The following is a 12,242-nucleotide window of genomic DNA, read 5'->3' on the forward strand; positions in this document are numbered from 1 at the left end:
GTCTTTTCCAATGAGTCAACTCTTCGCATGAGGTGGCCAAAGTACTGGAGTTTCAGCTTTAGCATCATTCCTTCCAAAGAAATCCCAGGGCTGATCTCCTTCAGAATGAACTGGTTGGATCTCCTTGCAGTCCAAGGGACTCTCAAGAGTCTTCTCCAACACCACAGTTCAAAGGCATCAATTCTTCAGTGCTCAGCCTTCTTCACAGTCCAACTCTCACATCCATACATGACCAATGGAAAAACCATAGCCTTGACTAGATGGACCTTAGTTGGCAAAGTAATGTCTCTGTTTTTGAATATGCTATCTAGGTTGGTCATAACTTTTCTTCCAAGGAGTAAGCGTGTTTTAATTTCATGGCTGCAATCACCATCTGCAGTGATTTTGGAGCCCCCCAAAATAAAGTCTGACACTGTTTCCACTGTTTCCCCATCTATTTCTCATGAAGTGATGGGACCGGATGACATGATCTTCGTTTTCTGAATGTTGAGCTTTAAGCCAATTTTTTCACTCTCCTCTTTCACTTTCATCAAGAGGCTTTTTAGTTCCTCTTCACTTTCTGCCATAAGGGTGGTGTCATCTGTATATCTGAGGTTATTGATATTTCTCCTGGCAATCTTGATTCCAGCTTGTGTTTGTTCCAGTCCAGCATTTTTCATGATGTACTCTGGATATAAGTTAAATAAGCAGGGTGACAATATCCCTAGGGATAGAGGCTCCTTTTTACTCTCATTCTTGTTTTCACTAGACTAAGCCTTTTATCTTCAACTTTTTCCTAATTCTGCCTCCAAGAGACTGAATATTCTTAATCCTGTTCAGAGGAAGAAGTGGGAAAGAACTAAGCAGTGGATGGAATCAGAATCCAATTTATTTGGCAGAAAGAAGAGTTGAAACATTCACCATTTTTATCTGACTTTGAAACAGAGCAGGACCCTATGGTCCTTCCTCACATGTTCTCTGTCTGCCTTTTGTCTGTGGAAACCTTTGGCCGAATAATAAGTTTAATCAGAGAGATGAGAAATGCTGAAACAAAAGAAAATAGAAAAAGGAGACCAAATAATAATAATGTAGTCACTAAGCATAGTGAACGACCATTTGTTCCTTCTCAAGGACTATAGATAATGTTTTGAGCCATATCCTGTGAACTGTCTTATAGATACAGAAACCCCAGGTGGAAAATTATTTACATGATCACCAGACTGTACCCAAGACATGAACTATCACAATTCCGAGAACTGACCTCAAAGAAATAGGAACAAGTGGACCCTGGAACTGAAGATTGTTGTTGTTCAGTTGAGAAGTCATGTCTGACTCTTTGTGACCCCATGGACTACAGCACACCATGCTTCCCTGTCCTTCACTATCTCCCAGAGTTTGCGCAGACTCATATCCATCGAGTGAATGATGCCATCCAATCATTTCATCCTCTGTGGCCCTCCTCTCCTCCAGCTCTCAGTCTTTCCCAGCATCATGGTCTTTTCCAGGGAGTCAGTTCTTCATATGGTGGCCAAAGAATTAGAGCTTCAGCATCAGTCTTTCCAATGAATATTCAGGGTTTATTTCCTTTAGGGTTGATTTATTTCATTTCCTTGCAACCATGGAACTCTCAACAATCTTCTCTAGTATCACAATTCAAAGGCATCAGTTCTTCAGCGCTCAGCCTTTTTTATGGTCCAACTCTCACATTCGTACATGACTACTGGAAAAACCATAGCTTTGACTATGTAGACCTTTGTCAGCAAAGTGATTTCTATGCTTTTTAATACAGTGTCTAGGCTTGTCATCATTTTCGTTTCAAGGACCAAGCATCTTTTAATTTCATGGCTGCATTCATAATCCACAGTGATTGCAGAGCCTAAGAAAATTTGTCACTGTTTCCACTTTTCCCCCAGTTATTTGCCATGAAATGATGGGACTGAATGCCATGAGTTAGTTTTTTGAATGTTGAATTTTGAGCCAGCATTTTCACTATCCTCTTTCACTCTCTTCAAGAGTCTCTTTAGTTACTTTTAGCTTTCTGCCATAACAGTGGTATCATCTGCATATCTGAGGTTGTTGATATTTCTCCCAGCAATCTTAATTCCAGCTTGTGATTCAGCTAGCCTGGCATTCCACATGGTGTACTCTGTGTATAAGTTAAATAATCAGGGTTACAATATACAACCTTGATGTAGTCCTTTCCTAATTTTCGTTGTTTCTTCTGCTATTCTAACTGTTGTTGCCTCTTGACTTACATACAGGTTTCTCAGGAGGCAGGTAAAGTGGTCCGATATTCCCATCTCTTGAAGAATTTTTCACAGTTTGTTGTGGTCCACACAGTCAAAGGCTTTAGCATAGTCTATGAAGCAGAAATAGATGTTTTTCTGGAATTCCCTTGCTTTTTCTAAGATCTAGTGGTGTTGGCAATTTGATCTCTGGTTCCTCTGCCTTTTCTAAAGACAGCTTGTTCATCTGAGGTCCTTAGTTTGCATACTGCTAAAGCCTAGTTTGAAGAATTTTGAGCATTATCCTGCTAGCATGTGAAGTGAATGCAATTGTACCATATTTTGAACATTCTTTCACATTTCCTTTCTTTGGAATTAGAATGAAAACTGACATTTTCCAGTCCCATGGCCACTGCTAAGTTTTCCAAATCTGCTGACATATTGAGTACAGCACTTTAACATCATCATCTTTTAGGATGTTAAATAACTTAGCTGGAATTCCATCACTTCTACCAGCCTTGTTCATAGTAATGCTTCCCAAGGCCCACTTGACTTCACCCTTCAGCATGTCTGGCTCTAGGGGAATGGCCACACTGTGGTCATTATTTGGATCATTAAGATCTTTTTTTATATGATTTTTTGTGTATTCTTGCCACCTCTTCTTAGTCTCTTCTGCTTCTGTTAGGTCCATACCATTTCTGTCCTTGATTGTGCCCATCTTTGCATGAAATATTCCCTTGATATAGCTGATTTTATTGAATAGATCTCTAGTCTTTCCCATTCTATTATTTTCCTCTGTTTCTTTGCATTGTTCATTGAAGAAGGCTTTCTTATCTCTCCTTGCTATTCTCTGAAACTTTGCCTTCATTTGGGTATATCTTGTCCTTTCTCCTTTGCCTTTCACTTCTGTTCTCAGCTATTTGTAAGGCCTCCTCAGACAACCACTTTTCCTTTTTGAATTTCTTTTCATTGGGAATGGTTTTGGTCACTATACCATGTTATGAACCTTTGTCCATAGTTCTTCAGGCACTCTGTTTACTGGATCTAATCACTTGAACCTATTCTTCACCTCCACTGTATAATCATAAGTGATTTGATTAAGGTCATATCTGAATGACCTAGTGGTTTTCCCTACTTTCTTCAATTTAAGTCTGAATTTGGCAAAAATGAACTGATAGTCTGAGCCACAATCAGCTCCAGGTCTTGTTTTTGCTGACTGTATAGAGCTTCTCCATCTTTGGCTGCAAAGAATATAATCAATCTGATTTCAGTATTGACCATCTGGTGATGTCCATGTGTAACGTTGTCTTTTGTGTTGTTGGAAGAGGATGTTTGCTATGACCAGTGTGTTCTCTTGGCAAAACTCTGTTAGCCATTGCCTTGCTTCATTTTGTACTCTAAGGCCAAACTTGTCTGTTACTTGAGGTAACTCTTGACTTCCTACTTTTGCATTCCAGTCCCCTATGATGAAAAAGATATCTTATTTTGGCGTTATTTCTGGAAGGTCTTATAGGTCTTCATAGAACCATTCAACTTCAGCTTCTTTGACATTAGTGTTTGAGGTATAGGCTTGGATTACTGTGATACTGAAAAGTTTTCCTTGCAAATGAACCGAGATCATTCTGTTGTTTTTGAGATTGCACCCAAGTACTGCATTTTGGACTCTTTTGTTGACTATGAGGGCTACTCCATTTCTTTTAAGGGATTCTTGCCAATAGCAGTATATATAATGGTTATCTAATTAAATTCGCCCATTCCCATCCATTTTAGTTCACTGATTCCTAAAATGTCGATGTTCTCTTGCCATCTCCTGCTTGATCACTTTCAATTTACCTTGACTTATGTATCTAACACTGAAGGTTCCTATGCAATATTGTTTTTCACAGCATTGGACTTTACTCTCACCAACAGACACAACCACAACTGGGTGTTGTTCCTGCTTTGGCCCAGCCTCTTCATTTTTCTTGAGTGAATTCTCCACTCTTCCCCAGTAACTTATTGGGCACCAAGTGACCTGGGGCACTCATCTTTCAGTATCATTTCATTTTGCCTTTTCCTACTATTTATGAGGTTCTCAAGGCAAGAATACTGGAGTGGTTTTACACCCCCCACTTCAATGGACTACATTTTGTCAGAACTCTCCACCATGACCCATCCATCTCGTGTGTCCCTGCATGACATGGCTCATAATTTTATTGAGTTACACAAGGCTGTGATCCATGTGATTATTTTAATTAGCTTTCTGTGATTGTGGTTTTCATTCTGGAGGCTGTGGGAATGTTTCTTCTGTCTTCCCTCTGATGGATGAGGATAAGAAGCTTGTGTAAGCTTCCTGATGGAAGGGACCGGCTTTGGGGAAAACTGAATATTGCTCTAGTGGGCAGGGCTATGCTCAGCATATCTTTAACCCGATGTCTGCTAATAGGTGGGGCTGTGTTCCCTCCCTGCTAGTTGTTTGGCCTGTGGTCACCCAATCCTGGAATCTGCATTCTCTATGGTAGGGTTAGTGGTGATCTCGAAGAAGACTTAGGCCAGCACGTGCCTCCCAGGACTGTTGCTGCTAGTGCCCCTGTCCCCATGGCAGGCCACTGCCAACTCACACCTCAGCAGGAGACCCTCAAGCACTCACAGGGAGTTCTGGCTCAGTGTCCTCTGGGGTCACTGCTCCTTTTGCCTGGGTCCTGGTGCATGCAAGGTTTTTTTTGTGCCCTCCAATAGTCTCTGTTGCCTCCAGTCCTGTGGAAATTCTGTAATTAAATTCCACTGACCTTCAAAATAAGACTCCCATGGGATTCCCAGGCCCTTTTCTGGATCCCCAGGTTTGGTAATCTAATGTGGGGTCTAGATACTTTGCAACTGTGGGAGAACTTCCTTGGTATAATTGATCTCAGTTTGGGTCACCAATCTGGCAGGTATAAAATTTGATTTTTATGTGATTGCACTCCACCTGCCATCTCACTGCAGCTTCTCCTTTGTCTTTGGACATGGGTTATCTTTTTAAGTAAGTTTCAGTATCCTCCTGTCGATAGTTCTTCAGCAGTACAGTTCAGTCGCTCAGTTGTGTCTGACTCTTTGCAACCCCATGAACCACAGCACTCCAGGCCTCCCTGTCCATCACCAACTCCCGGAGTCCACCCAACCCCATGTCCATTGAGTTGGTAATGCCATCCAATCATCTCATCCTCTGTCATCCCCTTCTCCTCCTGCCCTCAATCTTTCCCAGCATCAGGGCCTTTTCAAACGGGTCAGCTCTTCGCATCAGGTGGCCGAAGTACTGGAGTCTCAGCTTCAACATCAGTCCTTCCAAAGAACACCCAGGACTGATCTCCTTTAGGATGGACTGGTTGGATCTCCTGGCAGTCCAAGGGACTCTCAAGAGTCTTCTCCAACACCACAGTTCAAAAGCATCAATTCTTCTGCTTTCAGCTTTCTTTATAGTCCAATTCTCACATCCATACATGACCACTGGAAAAACCATAACCTTGACTAGATGGACCTTTGCTGACAAAGCAATGTCTCTACCTTTTAGTATGCTGTCTAGGTTGGTCATAACTTTCCTTCCAATGAGCAAGTGTCTTTTAATTTCATGGCTGCAATCACCATCTGCAGTGATTTTGGAGCCCAGAAAAATAAAGTCTGACACTGTTTCCGCTGTTTCCCCATCTATTTCCCATGAAGTGATGGGACCAGATGCTGTGATCTTAGGTTTCTGAATGTTGAGTTTTAAGCCAGCTTTTTCACTCTCCTCTTTCACCTTCATCAAGGGGCTCTAGTTCTTCTTCACTTTCTGCCATAAGGGTGGTGTCATCTGCATATCTGAGGTTACTGATATTTCTCCTGGCAATATTGATTCCAGCTTGTGCTTCTTCCAGCCCAGTGTTTCTCAAGATGTACTCTGCATATAAGGTAAATATGCAGGGTGCCAATATATAGCCTTGACGTACTCCTTTTCCTATTTGGAACCAGTCTGTTGTTCCATGTCCAGTTCTGACTGTTGCTTCCTGACCTGCATACAGATTTCTCTAGAGGCAGGTCAGGTGGTCTGGTATTCCCATCTCTTTCAGAATTTTCCACAGTTGTTGGTGATCCACACAGTCAAAGGCTTTGGCATAGTCAATAAAGCAGAAATAGATGTTTTTCTGGAACTCTCTTGCTTTTTCCATGATCCAGTGGATGTTGGCAATCTGGTCTCTGGTTCCTCTGCCTTTTTAAAATCCAGCTTGAACATCTGGAAGTTCATGGTTCATGTATTGCTGAAGCCTGGCTTGGCGAATTTTAAGCATCACTTCACTAGTGTGTGAGATGAGTGCAATTGTGCAGTATTTTGAGCATTCTTTGGCATTGCCTTTCTTTGGGATTGGAATGAAAACTGACTTTTTCCAGTCCTGTGGCCACTTCTGAGTTTTCCAGATTTGCTGGCATATTGAGAGCAGCACTTTCCCAACATCATCTTCAGGATTTGAAATAGCTCCACTGGAATTCCATCACCTCTACTCACTTTGTTCGTAGTGATGCTTCCTAAGGCCCACTTGACTTCACATTCCAGGATGTCTGGCTCTAGGTGAGTGATCACACCATCATGATTATCTGGGTCGTGAAGATCTTTTTGGTACAGTTCTTCTGTGTATTCTTGCCACCTCTCTTCATAAAATATTCTGCTTCTGTTAGGTCCACACCATTTCTGTCCTTTATTGAGCCCATCTTTGCATAAAATGTTCCCTTGGTATCTCTAAGTTTCTTGAGGAGATCTCTAGTCTTTACCATTCTATTGTTTTCCTCTATTTCTTTGCATTGATTGCTGAAGAAGGCTTTCGTATCTCTCTTTGCTATTCTTTGGAACTCTGCATTGAAATGGGTATAGCTTTCCTTTCCCTCTTTGCTTTTCAATTCCCTTCTTTTCACAGCTATTTGTAAGGCCTCCCCAGACAGCCATTTTGCTTTTTTGCATTTCTTTTTCTTGGGGATGGTCTTGATTCTTGTCTCCTGTACAATGTCACGAACCTCATTCCATAGTTCATCAGGCACTCTGTCTATCAGATCTAGGCCCTTAAATCTATTTCTCACTTCTACTGTATAGTCATAAGGGATTTGACTTAGGTCATACCTGAATGGTCTAGTGGTTTTCTCTACTTTCTTCAATTTCAGTCTGAATTTGACAATAAGGGGTTCATGACCTGTGCCACAGTCAGCTCCTGATCTTGTTTTTGCTGACTGTATAGAGCTTCTCCATTTTTGGCTGCAAAGAATATCATCAATCTGATTTCGGTGTTGACCATCTGGTGATGTCCATGTTCAGAGTCTTCTCTTGTGTTGTTGGAAGAGGGTATTTGCTATGACCAGTGTGTTCTCTTGGCAGAACCCTATTAACATTTGCCCTGCTTTATTCTGTACTCCAAGGCCAAATTTGCCTGCCACTCCAGGTGTTTCTTTTTGACTTCCTACTTTTGCATTCCAGTCCCCTATAATGAAAAGTACATCTTTTTTGGGTGTTAGTTCCCGAAGGTCTTGTAGGTCTTCATAGAACTGTTCAACTTCTACTTCTTCAGCGTTACTAATCGGGGCATAGACTTGGATTACCAAGATATTGAATGGTTTGCCTTGGAAACGAACAGAGATCATTCTGTCGTTTTTGAGATTGCATCGAAGTACTGCTTTTTGAACTCTTTTTTTGACCATGATGGCTACTCCATTTCTTCTAAGGGATTCCTGCCCACAGTAGTAGATATAATGGTCATCTGAGTTAAATTCACCCATTCCAGTCCATTTTAGTTCACTGATTCCTAGAATGTCGATGTTCACTCTTGTCATCTCCTGTTTGACCACTTCCAATTTGCCTTGATTCATGGAGCTAACATCCAGATACCTATGCAATATTGCAATTACAGCATTGAACCTTGCTTCTATCACCAGCCCCACCCACAGCTGTGTATTGTTTTTGCTTTGGCTCCATCCCTTCATTCTTTCTGGAGTTATTTCTCCACTGATCTCCAGTAGCATATTGGGCACCTACTCACCTGGGGAGTTCTTCTTTGAGTATCCTATCATTTTGCCTTTTCATACTGTTCATGGGGTTCTCAAGGCAAGAATACTGAAGTGTTTTGCCATCCCTTCTCCAGTGGACCACATTCTGTCAGACCTCTCCACCATGACCCGTCCATCTTGGGTGGCCCCATAGGGCATGGCTTATTTTCATTGAGTTAGACAAGTCTGTGGTCCATGTGATGAGATTGGCCTGTTGTCTGTGACTGTGGTTTCAGTCTCTCTGCCCTCTGATGCCCTATCTCAGTGCCTACCATCCTACTTGGGTTTCTCTTACCTTGGATGTGGGGTATCTCCTCACAGCAACAGCTAGTTGCAGTTTGGTGTTCTTGCAGGAGAAGATGCACACACATTCTTTTACTCTGCCATCTCATCTCCCGCTCCTATGTTCCTGTCTCACTCAGGAAGATTCAGTTCACAGTTCAGTTCAGTTCAGTTGCTCAGTCATGTCTGACTCTTTGTAACCCCATGAATCGCAGCACACCAGGCCTCCCTGTCCCTCACCATCTCCCAGAGTTCACTCAAACTCACGTCCATTGAGTCGGTGATGCCATCCAGCCATCTCATCCTCGGTCGTCCCCTTCTCCTCCTGCCCCCAATCCCTCCCAGCATCAGAGTCTTTTTCAATGAGTCAACTCTTTGCATGAGGTGGCCAAAGTACTGGAGTTTCAGCTTTAGCATCATTCCTTCCAAAGAAATCCCAGGGCTGATCTCCTTTAGGATGGACTGGTTGGATCTCCTTGCAGTCCAAGGGACTCTCAAGAGTCTTCTCCAACACTACAGTTCAAAAGCATCAATTCTTCGGCACTCAGTTTTCTTCACAGTCCAACTCTCGCATCCATACATGACTACTGGAAAAACCATAGCCTTGACTAGACAGAGATTAACTGTACCTAAAACAATCAAGGTGACACTGGTCAGACCACCGATGACCAATTTGAAGATGACTGTCCCAGCTGACTATGCTGTTTCTGCATGTAGCTCCCTCCTTCTATCCAACCAGCTCTTGCCCCACTGGTTGCCAGTTGGTGGCGTCGGCCTATGCACTGAAGTCTGCCGCCCCCAGGGCTAGTTGCCAGCATCTAAAATGAAGCAAATTTCCCTGTCCACCAACCTGGCCTGTTTATTGGCTTTTGGGGAGCAGCCAGACTCCACTCCTTTCGGTAACATTTTCATAGCATTATTAGATGGAAAATAACAGGCTCAGAAAATATCTATAACATTCTTGTTAGGAAACTGGCTCCAGGAATGAGCTGAAAAGAGAAAGCTACACTACTCGATTGTTGAAGACTGGTGGGGAGACTGGAGGAGCATTTTTCCAGAAATGTTTGTGAATGCTAGAGAAAGTAAAAAGTACTGTAGCAAAAAAATAATATTCAACTACTTTCTTAAATATAGTTCAGTGAACTTTTGGCAAGTGTATAGTCATCTAACCATGATCCATTAACCCCAAAAGTTCCACCATGTTCCTTTTCAGCCAGTTATCTTTCACTTCTCCCAGCTCTTGTCAATTGCTGGTTGACTTTCTCTATCTACAGTACCATCTTTTCTAGAACAATGTGTAAATAGAAGTAAAGGGTATGTAGTCTTTTCTTATGTGTATTAATAATTCATTTTTTTTTATTGCTGAGTAGTGCTCCATTGTACATACATATCAAATCTGTTTATCCATTCTCCAGTTAATGGGCATTTAAAGTATTTCCAGGCTTGGCTACCATGAATAAAGCTTTTATGAACATTCATGTAGAGGTCTCCATGTGAACATAGATTTTTGTTTCTCTTGTGTAAATACCTAGGATTTGGCTTGATGTGTTACAAGGTAGGTTATTATTACTCTTAAAAGAAGCTGCCTTGCTGGTTTCCAGAGCAACTGCATGAGGGTTTAGTTGCTCCGTATTCTTGCTACCACTTGGTATTGTCAGTTGTTTTGATTGTGGTCATTTATGTATCTTTTTTGATGGTGTATCTGTCTAAATCTTTAGCCCATTTCTAATTGGGTTGTATGAGTTGTTATCATGAGTTGTATTTTTCCTATTAAGTCTTATTATTAAGTAAAATTTCTTTATGTATTCTAGACACAAGTTCTTTATTGAATGTATATTTTCAAAATATTTTCCACCCAGTCTATGGCTCATTTGTTTTTCTACTTTCTTGATAGTGTTTTTTTTTTTAAAGAGTAGAAGTATGTAATTTTGATGGCATCCAACTTATCAATTTTCTTCTTTTATAGTTTGTGAGATATCTTTGCCTAACTAATACAAGGTCACTGTTACTGTTTGAAACATGTACTCATTCTGGTCCAAACTAGTATGTTGAAGTCTTAACCCTGACTACCTTGGAATGTAACCTTATATGGAGACAGAATCTCTGCAAAGGTAAGCAAGTTAAAATGAGTTTATTAGGATGAGTCATAACAGATTTTCTTCCCTGGTGGCTCAGATGGTAAAGCATCTGCCTACAATGTGGGAGACCCAGGTTCAATCCCTGCATTGGGAAGATCTCTTGGAGAAGGAAATGGCAACCCACTCCAGTATTCTTCATCCTGGAAAATCCCATGGATGGAGGAACCTGGTAGGCTACAGTCCATGGGGTCACAAAGAGTCGGACACGACTTCACTTTCACTTTCATAACAGATTATTCCTATAAGGAAAAGAAATTTGGAGACATACACCCGCACACATACACAGAGAGAATGTGATATATCTATAGACCAAAGCATCCCCCAAATGTTAGCACAGCACTAGAAGAAGAGGAAGGCATTGCACAGATTCTTCCTCACAGCTCTCAGAAGGAGCTAGTCTTTCCAACACCTTGACCTTGGGCTATCACTCTCCAGAGTTGTAATATAATATATTTCTGTTGTTTCAGCTATTCAGTTTGTGGTACTTTGTTATAACAGTCCTAGCAAACTAATGTAGTCACTAAGAGTTTCTCCTACTTTTTAACTAGAGGTCTTGTAGCATATTTCTAAGATTAATACAGCAGAGATATGAAAAATTTCCTGAGATCAAAATAACTTCAGAATGAGTTTAAAGAGTTGGATGATGCTTGTAGCAATAAAATTTTTATAGAAATAAAGAAATTTTGCCTAAGTTTTGGCAAGAAGAGAGAAGTGGATTTCGTCTTTGTGAAAACTAATTTCACTGAAGCCATAAAAGTTGGGCACTGTCTCACTATAATTTAATGAATTGGAAATACAATTTTGGGGGGACCAAAAGCTTCAGTTTGCTGAACCATCATTCTTTCATTCCATTCTGAGGAAATTCACTGCTTCTTCATAGGTAGCATCCAAATATAAGGTTTTGGAATTAAGGAGCAAAGTGTTGAATGGAGTGTTTAGTAGCTAGATAGGCAATGAGCTTGTGTTAGATTTTTCACAAAAGCCACTCACTGAATGGAGTTTCAGATCTCAGCAGTGTTTGGTTACTTAATCTAACTGCCTACAAACATAGGAAATTCAAGAAATTTAACTAGAAATTATGACTCACTCACCATATACTCAGCATTGTCAAAATAAGCAGAAGGCCAAAATGTGAAGATGTAGTGCTTCAGAAATCTGCAGTACATTGGATTTCAGCCATTGTGTTTATTAAGGACACCACTCCTCCATCTTCCTGGGTTTCTATGGTAGTTTTGAGAGATCAGTGCTCATGTTGGGATCTCAGGAAAGGTTTAGAAGCATGCTGGATGGCAGAAGATGCCAATTATTATTCAAAGAAGTGCTGCAGAGTTCAAAAATATAAGTGATACATCAATAAGGATGATGATACCTCATTTCTGTGAGTTGAATGGAAGGAAGTATCGTAATTGTGTTTTACTAATGAGGAAACAGAAATAGAGAGAGTCTATAAGGACATATTCAAAAATACCAGCAATATTTAGCCAAAGCTTTCAATTAAAGTTTTTACTGTATCATTTTGGTCAGAAGTATCTTCTTTACTATTACAGAATCTTTATTTATCCGGTTATATGGAAAACTATTGTTCTGCAAATTTCCA

This window comes from Ovis canadensis, chromosome 3, assembly GCF_042477335.2.
Source record: "Ovis canadensis isolate MfBH-ARS-UI-01 breed Bighorn chromosome 3, ARS-UI_OviCan_v2, whole genome shotgun sequence".
NCBI classification, from domain to species: Eukaryota; Metazoa; Chordata; class Mammalia; order Artiodactyla; family Bovidae; genus Ovis; species Ovis canadensis.